The following is an 18,165-nucleotide window of genomic DNA, read 5'->3' as shown; positions in this document are numbered from 1 at the left end:
AACAAACGACAAGTATGAAAAATTCTTGATTCTATAATTTGGCTGTTTGACTATTAGTGCATAAAGTATACAAGTGGCCCTCAAAAATTTTTCTGTGATTATAGTGGCCCGCAATGTAATTCAAGTTGGCCAGGCCTGGGTTAGTGGTTAGGAGTGCTACATTCATGATTGTAAGATTGTGGTTTCGGTTTCTGGACCAGGCAGTGCGTTATGTTCTTGAGCAAAACACTTCATTTTAAGTTGCTCCAGTGCACTCAGGTGACAAGAACTGATGATCCTGCAACAGACCAGTGAGGAGGGTGGGTTCAGAATAAATATGCCACAAAGGAATCTGATGCAGTGCACAAGGGGAAGATTGTACTGGTACAGACATATAGTCTTTTACTTGTTTCAGTCATTTGACTGCGGCCATGCTGGGGCACCGCCTTTAGTCAAGCAAATCGACACCAAGACTTATTCTTTGTAAGCCTAGTACTTATTCTATCGGTCTCTTTTTGCCAAACCACTAAGTTACGGGGACGTAAACACACCAGCATCGGTTGTCAAGCAAAGTTGGGGGGACAAACACAGACACACAAACATATACACACACATACCTATATATATATATATATATATATATATATATGTATATATATATATATACGACGGGCTTCTTTCAGTTTCCGCCTACCAAATCCATTCACAAGGCTTTGGTCGGCCCAAGGCTATAGTAGAAGACACTTGCCCAAGGTGCCACGCAGTGGGACTGAACCCAGAACCATGTGGTTTGTAAGCAAGCTACTTACCACACAGCCACTCCTGCACCTATAGTGACACTTGAATAAAGAAACGACAAGCAATCAAATGGAAAGATCTGGCAAAAGAGAAGGTCAAAGAAAAATGTGGTGAAGACTCATCTCAGGAGGCTGAACTTGACAAAGGACCACAACAGTGGTAATATGGTGTGCTGGAGAAGACCCATCCAACCAGTACAAGTATTGGCGGGGGGTATTTTAAAATGATGATATAAGGCGCAGGTGTGGTTGTATGGTAAGAAGCTTGCTTCCCTACCACATAGTTCCTGGTTCAATCCCACTGTGTGACACCTTGGGCAAGTGTCTTCTGTTATAGCCTCAGGTCAGCCAAAGCATTGTGAGTAGATTTAGTAGATGGAAACTGAAAGAAGCCTGTCACATATATATATATATATATATATATATATATATATATATATATATATATATATATATATTTGTGTGTTTGTCCCCACCACCATCACTTGACAACAGAGGATAGTGTGATTACATCCCCTGTAACTAAGCGGTTCAACAAAAGACAACTGATAGAATAAGTACTAGTCTTACAAAGAATAAGTCCTGAGGTTGATTTGTTCAACTAAAACCCCTTAAGGTGGTGCTCCAGCATGGCCACAGTCAAATGACCAAAGCAAGTGAAAGAATAAAAAAATGTTGTTTTTGTTCTTGGTGATGATGATAGGAGTGATGGGGGCAGTGTTAATGATGATGATGAAGAAGAAGAAGAAGAAGAAGAAGAAGAAGGTGGTGGCAGCAGTGACAATGACAAGATTGGTGGGGTTGGGTGATGATCATGACTACAACTTCATACAATTGTGTATACCTACCTCTTACTGAACACAATAGTTCTTTCCTTAAAACAGACAGCTGTTTCTTTATAAATTCAACAATATTATGAAGCACTAACCACAGGTGTTTGGTTTAAACGATGAAAACAAACATAAAAAAAAAAATACTTCCAAACCACTGCTATAAATAACTTTGACTATAAACATAATTGTAGTGAAATTTATGATCAAATAGACTCCAAAGAGATTGGTGTTGGTCTGAGTCAGCAGGACTTGTTTATTTAGTAAAACTGATAAAAAGAATACAGTGAACTTGCTGCAAGGAGTAAAAAACCCAATGTTTTCAGACAAGGTCCTTCTTCAGGGGAAAAAAAAATTGACAGGAGAGAAATATGGAAAGACAGCAGTATTTTGCATCATTCATCATTATTGTCGTTTAACATCCATTTTCCATGTTGGCTTGGGTTGAACGGTTTGAAGGAGGAGGAGGTGGTGGTGGTGGTGGTGGTCTGAAAACTGTCCAGGCTCCGATTGTCTGTCTATCTCGGCATGGCTTCTACGGCTAGGACCCTTCCTAACAGAAGTCTTTTAGATTCTCCAAAAACTGGCTGCAACTGATAATGCCCATGGGGCCACAGGAATTTCATTCCTCTTTCCTTCTATTTCTCTTTCCTATCACTTCCTGTTCTCATATGAAGCTCCTGTTGTCCTGCATTCCTTATCAGTTACAACCAGTCTTTTTTTTTTTTTTTTTTAGAGTAGTGCTTCTCAACCACTTTTTACCTATGGCCCCCTCATACCCATTGATGTTTAAAACATCCTATTATACTTTTATAATTAAACATTATTAGGAATTGTATTTAAAAATTGTTAAAATATTTTGTATATTGTAGAAGTATAACCAATTTATTGCTCAATTTCAGCAAAATCTTATATGAACCCCTAAGGGCCATATGAACCCCGGTTGAAAACCACTGCTTTAGAGGATGTAAAGCTGCTGTCTCTCATAATTTCATTCCTGCCAACTTTTCTCTGAAGGACTATGTCTGAAATGTTGGATTTTCTACTTTCCATTGTGAAATATCTTGGCTTTTAACAGAAAGAGAACAGGCTATTCATCAAAATTGACATGATGGGAAGATCAAACTACAAGACTCACACATTTTCAGTTGATCAAATACAAAAAAAAATTTATAGTCACAGTACGCTGTGTGGTCAAACAAACAGGTTGAAATGTGACACATTAATAATGTTAGATCACTGGTTCACTTCCAAGCAACACCAATTAATGCATTACAAGCTTTAATTCTTCTTGAAAAGAGCTGAATAAGTTTAACCATTTTCATGGTTGTGTTTCTAACAAAGCGCAGTCTTACTGTCTGTGTGTTTGTCATTTTAACTGTAGTGAAGAATTTCAAAAACTGTATGTGTGGTGAAGTGTAGTGTGAGAGAGAGAGTGTGTGTGTGTGTGTGTGTGTACACAGGGTGCAATGAATAAACTGTCATCTAAATTATGAGAAAATGAAAATAACACTAAAATTACATAAAAATATCTTGAAATACTAAAGAGTAAATTTATTCAATAAAATTGCCAGTGGTTTCAACCACGACCTTCAGATGACTTCAAAATGTTCTACAACTCTTCTGGACGGTCTCTTTGTTTAAGTTGGTGAATGCTGCCATAATCCTGGCCTTTAGTTCATCTTTGGTGTTACAAGGAATCTTGTTGGTCTCTTGCTCACCTGCACCCCACACATGATAATGAAGGGAGTTGCAGTCTGGGGAGTTAAGTGGCCAGATGTTATGGATGATGTGGTCACAGAAATTGTGACAGCCATGACTTGGTTCTCCTGCTTGTGCGGCATGGTGCAGAGTCCTGTTGCCAGATATAGGGTTTTCTAGCAGCTACCCCCTTCACCCAGGGAAGCACTACTTTCCCAAGGCACTTGATGTCAGCCTCTGTGTTGAGTCTGAGGCTGTGTGGAAAAATGAATGGAGGCATAACATTGCCATCACTTGTGATCACCCCAAACAACATGATGTTGACTGGATGTTTGATTTTTATCACTCTCGGTACACAGCAAGCCAACGGTTGTTCTGTGTGTTCACCATCTGATCCTGGCAGAAATTTTTCTCGTCTGAGAAAAACCAAAGCATGTTCGGTTGGAGGGGATGCTTGAGTTTGTTCAAAAGCTTCATAGTGCAGTCTTTCCTCTTGTCCTTGATGGGTTGGGATAAAAATTGGCCCTTTCTCATCTTGTATGAGGAATACCAAATGTCTCCATGCACTACCTGCCTGATAAGAAACTCAGACACTCCCATGTCCCTGGTGATGGACCTGGTTGACTTGGAGGGATCGTTGTCAATCATGGCCTGGATCAACAAGTTCAAGAGTTCTTTCCTTATCAGAATGATCAGAGTGAGTTTTCCGAGTGACCGTACCTTCATAATTACCATTAGACTCGTCCAACTTTTTCCGAATCCTCTGCACTGTCCTCTGATAGACACCCAAACACTCTGAAATGTTCATATTGGAGCTTCCGGCATGAATGCCAAGCAGTACAGCATGTTATTTCCAAATTTCTGGCAGAATTAATTGCATCATGGTGCTATTTTGTAGTCAACAAAATCAAAAACAAACAATGCATATACACAAAATTAAAAATATAAAATGGCAACAATTTACCCATCACACTTTGTATGTATGTATGTATGTATGTATATACATATATATATATATATATATATATATATATATATATATAAATTTAGCTAGCTAGCTTTCACAAACATTTACATTTAAATTTCTTTTCGCCTAGATGAGATGCAGTTTGGTTTTGTGCTAGGGAGAAGCACTGCTGATGCTATATTTCTGGTAAGACAGCTGCAGGAGAAATATCTAGCCAAAGATAAACTTTTGTACCTGGCCTTTGCTGATTTGGAGAAAGCCTTTGATAGGGCCCCCAATCCCTTACCTAGTGGTCAATGTGGAAACTAGGGATAGACAAGTGGTTGGTAAGAGCTGTACAAGCTATGTACAGGGATGCTAACAGTAAGGTGGGGATTGGCAATGAGTACAGCAAAGAATTCAGGGTACAAGTAGGGGTTCACCAAGGATCGGTGCTCAGCCTCCTCTTGTTCATCATAGTCCTCCAGGCAATAACAGAAGAATTTACGACAGGCTGCCCCTGGGAGCTCCCCTATGCTGATGACCTTGCTCTTATAGCTGAATGACTACCAGAACTAGAGAAGTTCCAGGAATGGAAGCAAGGTCTAGAATTGAAGGGCCTTAGAGTTAATCTAGCAAAAACCAAAGTCTTAGTAAGTAGGAAGGCAGATAAACCTCAAATCCCTTCAGGTAGATGGCCCTGCTCAATCTGTAGAAAAGGCTTATGTAGAAACTCCATAAGATGCACTTGATGTAAGCTTTGGACACATAAAAGGTGCAGCAATATCAGAGGAAGATTAACAAGGAAACTAGATTTGTATGTAGAAGATGCACAGGTACAATAAACATTGAAAATGTGCAGGAAATAAACTCCATCAACCACCAGAGCTCCATCAACTGCTAGAGCTAGTAGAGATCTCCTGTTATCTAGGTGACCAAGTTAGTAGTGGAGGTGGATGCTCCGAGAGCATAGTTGTGAGAATAAGATTAGGCTGGGCAAAGTTCAGGGAGCTTCTACTTCTGCTGGCAACAAAGGACCTCTCTCTCAAAGTGAAAGGTAGATTGTTTGATGCCTGTGTGCAAACAGCTATGCTACATGGCAGTGAAACATGGACTGTGACAGCCAAAGACATGTGTAGGCTTGAAAGAAATGAAGCCAGTATGCTTCGCTGGATGTGCAATGTCAGTGTGCATGTTCAACAGAGTGTAAACATCTTGCTGGTACAGTCATGTGATGCATATGGACAAGAACAGCTATGTGCTGATCTCTAACTGTGGAAGGAACCTGTGGTAGAGGTAGACCAAGGAAAACATGGGACGATGTGGTGAAGCATGATCTTCCAACATTGAGCCTCACAAAGGCAATGACTACTGATCGAGACATTTGGCAATATGCTGTGCTTGAGAAGACCTGTCAAACCAAGTGAAATCGTAGTCATGGCTGATGCAGGTATCATATAACTGGCACCCATGCTAATAGCAGTTAAAGAGCACCTTTTGATTATTGGGCCTCATGGAGGCAAAGTGGCTAAGTTCCCATCGAGTGTTGGGCTGTACGGAGGTAAAGTGGCTGAGTTCCATTCGAGTGTTGGGGCTCATGAAAACAATGACCAAGACCTTTGGTATTATGTTGTGCTTGAGAAGACCCATCAAGCTGAGCAAAATTGCAGTCATGGCAGATACTGGTGTTATGCAAATGGCACCCATGCAGTGGCACATAAAAGCATCCATTACACTCTAAGAGTGGTTGGCATTAGGAAGGGCATCCAGCCATAGAAAACCATGCCAAATTAGACTGGAATCTGGTGCAGCCTTCCAGCTTTCCAGCCCTGGTCAAACTGTCCAACCCATGCCAGTATGGACAACAGATGTTGAAGATGATGATGATGATGAGATATATATATATATCATAATTGTCACTAAGTGTAACTAGGGTGTTAAAAAACACCTACATTGCTAGAAATAAGAGCTAAAATGCTCTAATGCTGTAGTTAATGCACATGAATGAAAACATATACACCAATAGGGATCATAATTAACTACAGCATTATTTGTAGCAATGTAGGTGTTTTTCAACACCCTAGTCACATTTAGTGACAATTATAATTCTCTTTTTTGGTGAAACATTGCAACCTGCTTTTTACATTCATTTCATATATATATATATATATACATACACATATATTTTATAATTATAAGCATAATTATAATTAGGGTTCAGCAAAATTGCTTCACCACATACCGAAATTTAGAAATAGCAGTTAACTATTATTCAAGCAACTTTGGTGAACCCTAATTATAATTATGCTTATAATTATAAAATTTTTGTATAAGTTTACCGATAATGGTTCTTTTAACATACCGAACTACTTGGTAAAATTACCGTATATCAGTATATATACATATATATATGTATATAAAGAATAAGAAAATGGAGATATTGAAGTTAATAATCTCCATTTTGCCAGTATAATCCATATATATGTATTTATTACTGTGGAGGCACAATGGCCCAGTGGTTAGGGCAGCGGACTCGTGATCATAGGATCACGGTTTCGATTCCCAGACCAGGCGTTGTGAGTGTTTATTGAGCGAAAACACCTAAAGCTCCACAAGGCTCCGGCAGCGGATGGTGGTGAACCCTGCTGCACTCTTCCACCACAACTTTCTCTCACTCTTACTTCCTGTTTCTGTTGTGCCTGTATTTCAAAGGGCCAGCCTTGTCACACTCTGTGTCACGCTGAATGTCCCCGAGAACTACGTTAAGGGTACATGTGTCTGTGGAATGCTCAGCCACTTTCACGTTAATTTCACAAGCAGGCTGTTCCGTTGATCGGATCAACTGGAATCCTCGACGTCGTAAGCGACGGAGTGCCAACACATTTATTACTATAGCAGTTAATGAAATTAGTTTTTAAAATTCAAATAGAGGTTATGATAACATCCCTTTATGAGGCTATTATAACCTCCATTTGAATTTTATAAACTAATTTCATTTACTGCTATAGTAATAAATACATATATATGGATTATACTGGCAAAATGGAGATTATTAACTTCAATATCTCCATTTTCTTATTCGTCATTTACATGACTATAAAGCATAGTTTATATATAAACCTACTATTTTAATGATTTTAACCTCCCCACAAAAAATATTAGGTATTGAACCAGTATTTCCTTGTATGATAACATCCCTTTATGAGGTTATTATAACCTGTATTTGAATTTTATATATATATGTATGTGATCATGGAAAGTGGACATTAAAACAAAGGTGTGTGTGTGTGTGTGCGTGTGCGTGTGCGTGTGTGTGTCATCTTTGTTTTAACGCCCACTTTCCATGATCGCATGAGTTGGAAAGAACTTATTGAGGCAGATTTTCTATGGCTAGATGCTCTTTCTGATTCCAAGTGAGGTAATATTTTCCCAAGACCAGACATATTTTTACACAAGATTAGAAACAAAGGACACCGTTTGCATGATGGTGACACTTTTCACATGATGTCAAAGCAGGGAAACAGTCTCAGTCTCACATATATATACACACACATATATACATACATATATATATATATATATATATATATATATATATATATATATATATATATATATATATATATATATATATATATATATATCCTCCATTTTCTAATTGTTACACAAATTTTGGGTAAAACCTCCACTTTTACCCGCTCCCATTGATTGCACCTAGTATAGCACTAGTGTAGCAATAATTGGGTACCCTCCCAGCAGTATACTGGATAGATACTATCCCTTAGTGGGTTGAACCCCCAACCCCTAACTCTCTCACGTTATACATACATACATACATACATACATACATACATACATACATATGACAGGCTTCTTTCAATTTCCATCTACCAAATCCACTCACAAGTATTTGGTCAGCCCAGAGCTATAGTTAAAGATACTTGTCCATAACCGTGTGGCTGGGAAGCAAACTCTTTACCACATAACCACAGTACATATATAAATGTGTGTGTGTGTGTGTGTGTGTACATACATACACACACACACACACACACATTTTTTAACTATTGCATATGAAATAAATTATTTTATTAAATAGTAAAATAAGTGACCATATCACTCTTAGACAGTCTGGAATATTTCTAAAACCAGGATCAGCAACTTACTTTCTTTTTTACATTAATTTATTTATTTACTTAATTATTTATTTTATTTATTACATTTGCTCATGACTGAGTGTTTCTCGTGGTGGGGGTGGGAAGAATTCAGAATTCAGAAAATTCATGCTTAATAAAATTGTCATGTTTAATAAAATTAATATGGCTTTTAAGTTTGTCCAACACCAAGGCTAGGAAAGAAGAATTGCATGCCATACAAACTCTATTACATATTCTCATTAATTAGTGGGGTGGGGCAAAAATTTCACTAACATTTATAGGGGAGGGACCTGGTATTTATTAGTCTTGTTATTAGCCTGGTATTTATTATTTATTAGTTCCATTATACTATATCATCATATCTTGCATATAAAAATATCACTGCATATTCTATCCCCATTCACATTTCCATCAGTTGCAATGCTTATTTTAGCAACGACGACTGGCATCCATGCCAACGTCGTTTCCTTCATTGGACACAAAACTCAGCTTGCAAAGACCTGTTGGGGCAAGCAAAAGTGAAATTGTGATGGCACCTGTGCCCAGCGTTGCCTTCCTGGCACTTGTGCCAATGGCACATGTAAAGACATTCGAGCGAGATTGTTGCAAGTGCCGCTGGACTGGCTCCTGTGCAGGTGGCACGTAAAATACACCATTTTGAGCGTGGCCATTGCCAGTACCACCTGACTGGCCTTCATGCCGGTGGCACGTAAAAGCACCCACTACGCTCTCGGAGTTGTTGGCGTTAGGAAGGGCATCCAGCTATAGAAACTCTGCCATATCTGATTGGGGCCTGGTGTAGCCATCTGATTCACCAGTCCTCAGTCAAATCGTCCTACCCATACTAGCATGGAAAGCGAACGTTAAATCATGATGATGATGATAACACAAAAAAAATCCATCAACATTTCAACGGCTCATGAATAAAATTAAATTTCAAAAATTTTTAGAAAAGGGTCAAGGCCCACAAAAAACACCCTTCCTTGCCTTTGCCAACTCCTGTTTTAAACAAAGAGGTTTCACCATTCAATTATCGAAGAAGGTTCTTGATATTAACATGAACAGTTTAACTCATTCAGATTACTCTGTTAAATATAATATTTATTCTCATTGTTTTGAATCAATCAAGTATTATCTCATAGCTTCAAGATTTTCATGATGTGATTGTTTATTTTTAGAATAACATTGGACACCGTTTGCATGATGGTGACACTTTTTCACAACTCTCACATGATGTCAAAGCAAGAAAACAGCCTCAGTCTCACATATACACACATGCACACACACACACACACACATATTTATAGATATATATATGGTGCTATGTCTTTTCGTCCGACGTCACTTCGTCAAACATCTTTTTGTCCACATCTTTTGGTCCAACGTGTCTTTGTCCGATGATCTTTTGTCCCACAACAAATCCTATCAATAAAATTCTCAACATTGGTTGTCAAGCAATGGTGGGGGGACTAACACAGACGCACACACAAATATATACACATTCTCTTATTTTCTTATTTGTTTCAGTCATTTGACTGTGGCCATGCTGGAGCATTGCCTTTAGTCAAACAAATCGACCCCAGGACTCATTCTTTGTAAGCCTAGTACTTTTTCTATCGGTCTCTTTTGCCGAACCGCTAAGTTACGGGGACATAGACATTCCACCATCAGTTGTCAAGCGATGGTAGGCGACAAATACAGACACACAAACACACAAACACACACAGACACACACATGTCAGGCTTCTTTCAGTTTCTGTCTACCAAATCCACTCACGAGGCTTTGGTCAGCCTGAGGCTATAGCAGAAGACACTTGTCCAAGGTGCCACACAGTGGGACTGAACCCAGAACCATGTGGTTGGGAAGCAAGCTACTTGCCACACATCCACTCCTACGCCATTGTTTAGTTTTAGAGTAATATTGTCAGATAAGTGTGAGGTCAGATGTAGCCAGTTTCAAGATAAAACAGGTAGATTATTTTGGCTGGATATGGCCGGCTTAAATGCTAAAGGGTTAAACAGGCAGTTTTGTATCACAGACCTAGGGAGTTTCAGGCAGATTCCAATCATCAAAGAATTTAACATGATCAATAATTAATCAGTGGAACTGCATTGATAACCAGCTCACAGCTGATATGATGAAAATTTTGACATCAAATAATAAATGTGAAGTTATCAATATTTATGTGTTTTTGAATGGTTAATATGTCTTTCAGGCTGTAATTACTTTAATTTCAACACACAGTCTCAGATCAAATCACTTACCTGACAAATACACATCCGAAACAACTAATCAGACCCTCACTTAAATTAATCATTAATCAACACAGCTTTTTTCCTGCCCTAATTTTGATTCAGTTTTGATTCACATAATCCATTTATCTCTTTGATGAGTCAATACATTGTCAACTAAACTATTACCTTATAAAATTAAACACTGCTCTAAGACTATGAAATATTTCTAGATTAACATGAAACTAGGCTTGCGAAGACTTGTTGGGGCAAGCGAAAGCGAGATCATGATGGCACCTGTGCCTAGTGTCGCCTTCCTGGCACTTATGCCGGTGGAATGTGTAAGACATTCGAGTTGTTGCCAGTGCCGCTGGACTGGCTCCTGTGCAGGTGGCACGTAAAATACACCATGCTGAGCATGGCCATTGCCAGTACCGCCTGACTGGCCTTCATGCCAGTGGCATGTAAAAGCACCCACTACACTCTGCAGTGGTTGGCATTAGGAAGGGCATCCAGCTGTAGAAACTCTGCCAAATCAGATTGGAGCTTGGTGTAGCCATCTGGTTCACCAGTCCTCAGTCAAATCGTCCAACCCATGCTAGCATGGAAAGCAGACGTTAAACGATGATGATGATGATGATAATACAAGGTGACAAGCTGGCAGAATTGTTAACATGCCAGGCAAAATGCTTAGTGCCACTTTGTCCATTTCTATGTTCAGAGTTCAAGTTCTGCCAAGATTAACTTTGCCTTTCATCCTTTTGGAGTTGATAAAATAAGTACCAATTGAACTCTATGGGTGATGTAAGCAACTAGCCCCTTTCCCCAGAATTGCTGGTCTTTACTCTTTTACTCTTTTACTTGCTTCAGTCATTTGACTACTGCCATGCTGGAGCACTGCCTTTAGTCGACAAAATGGACCCCAGGACTTATTCTTTGTAAGCCTAGTACTTATTCTATCAGTCTCTTTTTGCCAAACCGCTAAGTTACGGGGACGTAAACACACCAGCATCGGTTGTCAACCAATGGTGGGGGGACAAACACAGACACACAAACACACATACATATATATATATATATATATATATATATATATATATATATATATATATATACATATATACGACGGGCTTCTTTCAGTTTCCGTCTACCAAATCCACTCACAAGGCTTTGGTCGGCCCGAGGCTATAGTAGAAGACACTTGCCCAAGGTGCCATGCAGTGGGATTGAACCCGGAACCATGTGGTTGGTAAGCAAGCTACTTACCACACAGCCACCCCTGGGCCTTCTTATGCAAAAATTCGAAACCAATATTTCTAGGTTAATAAATTCTAACCCTTATTTACTCTAAACATTCCCATCATATATCTGTAATATATTCTATTATTCTGTTATCAGTTTCAGTTAGTGCAGGGGTACTGCCATTATTATTTATAATATAAGTAAACTTCAAGGTAGCAAGCTGGCAGAGGCATTAGCACACCAGGCGAAATGCTTAGCGGTATTTTGTCTGCTTTTATGTTCTGAGTACAAATTCCGCCGAGGTTGACTTTGCCTTTCATCCTTTCGGAGTTGATAAATTAAGTACCACTTGCATACTGAGGTTGATCTCATCGACTGGTCCCCTCCCCCAAAATTTCAAGCCTTGTGTTTAGAGTAGAAAAGAATAAAACAAAATTCAGCAGAATTTTTCAACACAATCCAAAATTTCTGCCTTTGTAAAACTTGAAACACAGAATCATTACTTTCTCTCTCTTTTTCCTCCTCCCCTTGTAAAACATTAAACACAGAATCATTACTCTCTCTCTCTCTCTCTCTCTCTCTCTCTCTCTCTCCCTCTCTCTGTTCCACAGACACATGTGTACACTCATATTTATAACCAGCTATTTATTTATTTTAAATTTACATTTCTTTGTTATTCAAATATTTCTCTTTGTTTTCCCCCTCATTGATTCTCTCTTTCTCTCCCTCTCTCTCTCACTCACTCTCCAATTTTCCCTCTCTCTCTCTTTTCTACCTACTAATGTGGCTGTCCTTCTCCCAAATTGTATCTACATATCTACAAAGGAGATGACAAAGGACCAAGATATATGGCACATTGTTGTACTCAAGAAGACCCACTCACCATGATAGAATTGATATCCTAAAACCACCTTGGTAGTGCATATCATGAGGGGCTTTTCCCTGTCAACTTCTCTCCCCACCCACATTTCATCTCCAACACCCAGACGACGCTGGTGCTAGCACCACATAAAAAGCACTGGTGCTGGTACCATGTAAAAAACACTGGCGCTGGTGCCACATAAAAGACACTCAGTACACTCTTTGGAGTGGTTAGCATTAGGAAGGGCATCCAGCTGTAGAGACCAGGCCAAACCAGACTATGGAAGCTGGTGCAGCTCCTAGCATTGCTAGCTCTGGTCAAACCGTCCAACCCATACCAGCATGGAAAACAGACATTAAATGATGATGATGGTTATATCTACTTATCTGTCTCTCTCTTTCCCTTTCTCTCACTCTCTCTCTTTCTCTCTCTCTCTCTCTCTCTCTCCCTGCATCTCTTCATGTGTGTATGTCTATCTATCTTCCAGTCTTTCTATTAATCTTTCTGCCCATCTATTTATTTCTATCTAACTAGCTAGATATTTCAAATATTCACCCTCAAATAATTATGATTTTATTCAACATATTCCCCTCTCAGATTCACACACTTATTGCAGCAGTCCTTCAGTTTTTTCTTAGCCCTGTAAAAGAACTTGGAAGGCTAGGCCACCAACCAGGCCTTTCACAATATCCTTAAAGCCAGGAACTTTTCAGCACCCCCTCGTATAATTGTAAGACCTGCTATAAATACATATTTCTAAAAATAGCTATTTCTAGCAGGTCTGCTATAAATACATATTTCTAAAAATAGCTATTTCTAGCAGACATTAAATGATGATGAAGGTTATATCTACTTATCTATCTGTCTCTGTCTCTGTCTCTCTCTCTCTCTCTCCCTCCCTCTCTCTCTATGCATCTCTTCATGTGTGTATGTCATCTAGCAATGATGTCTGGCAGACATTCTCAACTTTTTCACTACCAAGGAGCTCTTTCATTTAAACAAATTTTTCCATGGACTTCAAGCTTTTGAAAGATCTGTTTACTCAACAAATTTCAAATTCAGCTCATGGACCAATAGTACTAGCTTTGTGGATATCTAAGAGTTCTCACTGAACAACAAAGTGGATAATACTGAGTGGACAGAAACTATAGGGTGGTTCAGCCATTATTAGGAGCACAAGTGTTTTCCTTAGTCAACAGATTTTAATAAATATTTTCTTTGGCCACAGACAAATGACAAGGATATAAGATTTCATGAATCATTGATCAAGAATCTAATGTGATTTATTGTATTGTATTCATAATAGTATGACAACTGTAAGAATTGGTTTGTCAGCAACATAGCTCTAAAGCAGTCATGCACACTTTTTTAAGGTGGATGCACTACTAAGAAAACTCAAGGTTATTCATTGGTATGCCATTCAGAAAGTCCCACAGGCTGCAGTTTGCTAAAGTGAGTACTGCTTGTCAGCTCTAGAAGAATGTGGTACTTGTTTGTCAGCAAAAGTGCTCTGTAAATACAGCTTTAGATAAATGTGAATACTGGTCTGCCAATAATACAGCTCCAGATAAGTAATGAGTTCTGACCAATCATTAGATAAATAACAGTAAGCACTGCCTCTCATCACCACAGCTATAAATAAAAAGTGGTATGGAAGCAAACAGACTAGTCTGTTTCAGAGAACTTTCTAACCAGGGACTATCATGGATAATCTATAGTAGTCCTTGGCCTGGCAGTTTTACCAAAAGGCACTACTAGTTCAAGATGAACTCTTCAGACATAGAAGTACCATCAGACAGGCCTGACTAAGATGTGCACAGAGCAACAAAACAGTTTTGTGCACACTCATTCAGTGTCCAGGCATTTCTGACTTGTGGAGTTGTCAAACTGTAGCTGTCACATGTAGAATAGATCCAGCTATCAGCCAAGTCTATAGTGATGACTACACTAGTGTCCTCCTCTAACTGAACAGGAAAGCAGTTTTCTTCTCTCTGGTGGCAATAGCAAAAGAGGTTGCATAGTAGATGAGGCTAATAGGTATGAAGAAAGAAACTTGCCTCTTTGGTAGAACCTTCGCTGACTTTGAAGTTTCACTTGAAAAGGAAGGTATGGCTGGAAAGAGATTTCTTGTCTCTGACTGAATTTATTGAAAGGTGGGTGAAATTGGTAAAAATGGCAAGAGTGGATAAATCAAACCATCTTAATCAGAAAATCAATCTGTAATATTATATAGCAAATAAATTTGTAATATTAATTATTACAAAAAGAAAAAAGAAAATCACCCTAAAAGATTTGTTAATATAAAATCAATGTGCTGTCGCAAATATACAGATACACAAATGTTTTCAAATATGTTCTAAGTACAAATAGTGAATGCATATTATTGATAACAAATGGAGATTTTTGACAGTGATACAAAGCCACAATTTTGTTGAGTAGAATATTGTTGGCAGAGTCAATTCCCAGTACATGACTGGTATTTATCTTATCACTCTGCAGATTAATGCAAGTCGAAGTTGATACTAGTGTTTAACTCTGATAAACAAGGGAAGAAAAGTAAATACTAAAAAACATTTGGTTGCAGCAGAAATTATCCTTGGCAATTCTACCTTTGTTATAAAAAGATGTCTTCTCCATAAGTCCTTTGGAGATTGAAGGACAAAGAGATAATAAGAGCTAGGGTTTAGTTCAGGAGCAGAGTCAGGTGTAAGAGTTAGTGTTTAACTCTGTATTCATGGTTTGAATGACCAAGATATATAGCCTTCCTGGATAAGATGCTGGTCTATTACAAGTAACATTCCTAGAGATTTAACACATATTCCATTTGATTTGACATATACTCCAGATGATTTAACAGATGTTCCAGATGATTTGATACAACAGATAGATGAAATGAGGCATTCAACAATATTTTTTCTTTCTTTTTGAAACACACTGAAAAGCATACAGCAGATTTGAACTTTTAAATTCATGACCTAAGAACATGTAATCAGATACTTTATCCAGTGATCCTTCTCAACTCTGCATCACCTTAATTTACTATACAATATTGATTTCGTTAATATTGTCTTAAGTTATTTCTTTAACCCTTTTGTTATCCTATTTCTGTTGAAATACACTTCCTCTGTTTCAATTAATTTTGAAAATAATGAATTATTATTATCATCATCATCATCATCATCATTATTAAACCTTAAAATGGTGAGCTGGCAGAATCATTAGCATGCCAGGCAAAATTCTTAGCGAGAGGCATTTCATCTGTCTCTATGTTCTAAGTTCAAATTCCACTGAGGTCAACTTTGCTTTTCATCCTTACGGGGTTGATAAATTAAGCACCAGTGAAACATTGGGGTCTATGTAATCAACTAGTCCCCTCTCAAAAAAACGTCAGGCCTTGTACCTTTAGTAGAAAGGATTATAATAATAATAATAATAATTATTATTATTATTATTATTATTATTATTATTATTATTATTATTATTATTATTATTATTAAAAAAAAAAAACAAAAAAAACAATGAACTGACAGAATTGTTAGCACGTGAAGCATAATGCTAAGCAGCATTTCATCCATTTTCATGTTCTGAATTCAAATTCTGCTATGGTTGATTTTGTCTTTCATCCTTTTAGGGTTGATAAAACAAATACAGGTTGAGCACTGTGGTTTATGTTATCAACTTCACCCCTTCTCTGAAATTGCTGGCCTTGTGCCAAAATTTGAAACCATTATTAAGCCAGTGCTTGAGATTTTAATGAAAGGTTTTATTTAGATCACTTTAAAACAAGCAATTTGTATCATAGAACCAGAAGCAGTCTCAGACAGGTGCAATTCAAAAGGGCTAATACTCTCAGGTTACAGTAAACGCCTAACTACTGAGTTCATCTTAACCATTTTACATTCAATTCGTCCAAGTTTCAGACATAGTTTGCCTTCTTTGATTGACTTTGTCACGGAAACCATTTGCCAGCATATAACATTTCCCATAAACACGTGACCTTATTTGCATCACTATTCCAATGACAAGGGGGAAGAGTCAACAGCTGAAGGAAGATGAAGATGTTTGGTAGAGGTGGACACTCCAGCTAATTGCATACCAACATCATTTAACACACCCAAGTCACTTTCTCTAGTAACTCTTACCATGTCTTAGGTGGTGAGCTGGCAGAAACATTAGCATGCCGGGCGAAATGCTTAGTGGTATTTTGTCTGTCTTTACGTTCTGAGTTCAAATTCCGCCAAGGTCAACTTTGCCATTCATCCTTTCGGGGTCGATAAATTAAGTACCAGTTGCGTACTGGGGTTAATCTAATTGACTGGTCCCCTCCTCCAAAATTTCAGGCCTTGTGCCTAGAGTAGAAAAGAACCCTTACCATGTCTCTCTCCACTACAAAATTCTACTAAGAAGAGAATAACCATTTTATGTTGGACAACCACATTAAAGATAACTCATTTTACAAGATCACACTTCAAAAACAACTATTTATATTGTTGAACTGTTCATCATCATCATTTAACGTCTGTTTTCCATGTTGGCATGGGTTAGACTGCTTATTTTATAAAAAAAATTATTATTCATTAAAAACTCTAACAAAATGTGAAAAAGACAGAATTTCATTATAAGAAAAGTTTTTTTTTTAATTTCTGTTTTTAATATAATTGTAATTGCTTAAAACAGTTATAAGTTTAAATAAAGAAATATAAATAGAAGTTTCTAAAATTTGCAATTAGTTGAAAAAATAGATTTTTAATAAAAACTGAATTAGCAAAAATATATCCCAGTATAATGATTTTCTCTCATATGTTGTGTTTCTTCCTCATATGTATTCTTCAGAAAGCCACACTTAGCCCTTCAAAAGGTTATACTTAGCTCTTCAGAAGACAATGCTTAGCCCTTCAGAAGGTACCATGCAACAACTCAAGCCCTTCAGAAAACCACATTTAATACTTCAGAAGACCATACTTAACCCTTCAGACGATCCTTTGCAACCTTAAAGTCAGAAGTTCTTCACTTCTATTTTGTACTAACCACTTTGTTTTTCCCCAATCTTTGTTTTCTAGACCAAGCATCAACCCTCAAGAATTCCTGGCTCTGTGTTAGATCTTTCCCACAGATATTGACCTACATACAGATGTCCAAACTGAACATCAACCACAGCAATTTCACAAGTCTCAAAAAGGTTTTGTAAACACCATGGGAACTGTTCCTTCCCACTCGCTATGCCATAAAAAAAAATAATAGTAATAAATGCCCTGATGCAATACCAAGCAGTAGTTCTCATAGCTTCTGATCTTAACTGATTAGAAGTGTTATCATGTACATGTTTGTCCTGCTGTAAAAGATGGGCCACAGCAAATATACTGCTCAGTACCACAGATTTGCTTGTCAGTTGCTTGACCTTAACCAGTTGAGCATGTCC

The sequence above is a fragment of the Octopus bimaculoides genome, chromosome 1, assembly GCF_046866305.1.
Source record: "Octopus bimaculoides isolate indiv1 chromosome 1, ASM4686630v1, whole genome shotgun sequence".
Lineage (NCBI taxonomy): Eukaryota > Metazoa > Mollusca > Cephalopoda > Octopoda > Octopodidae > Octopus > Octopus bimaculoides.
This window is presented reverse-complemented; position numbering follows the sequence as displayed.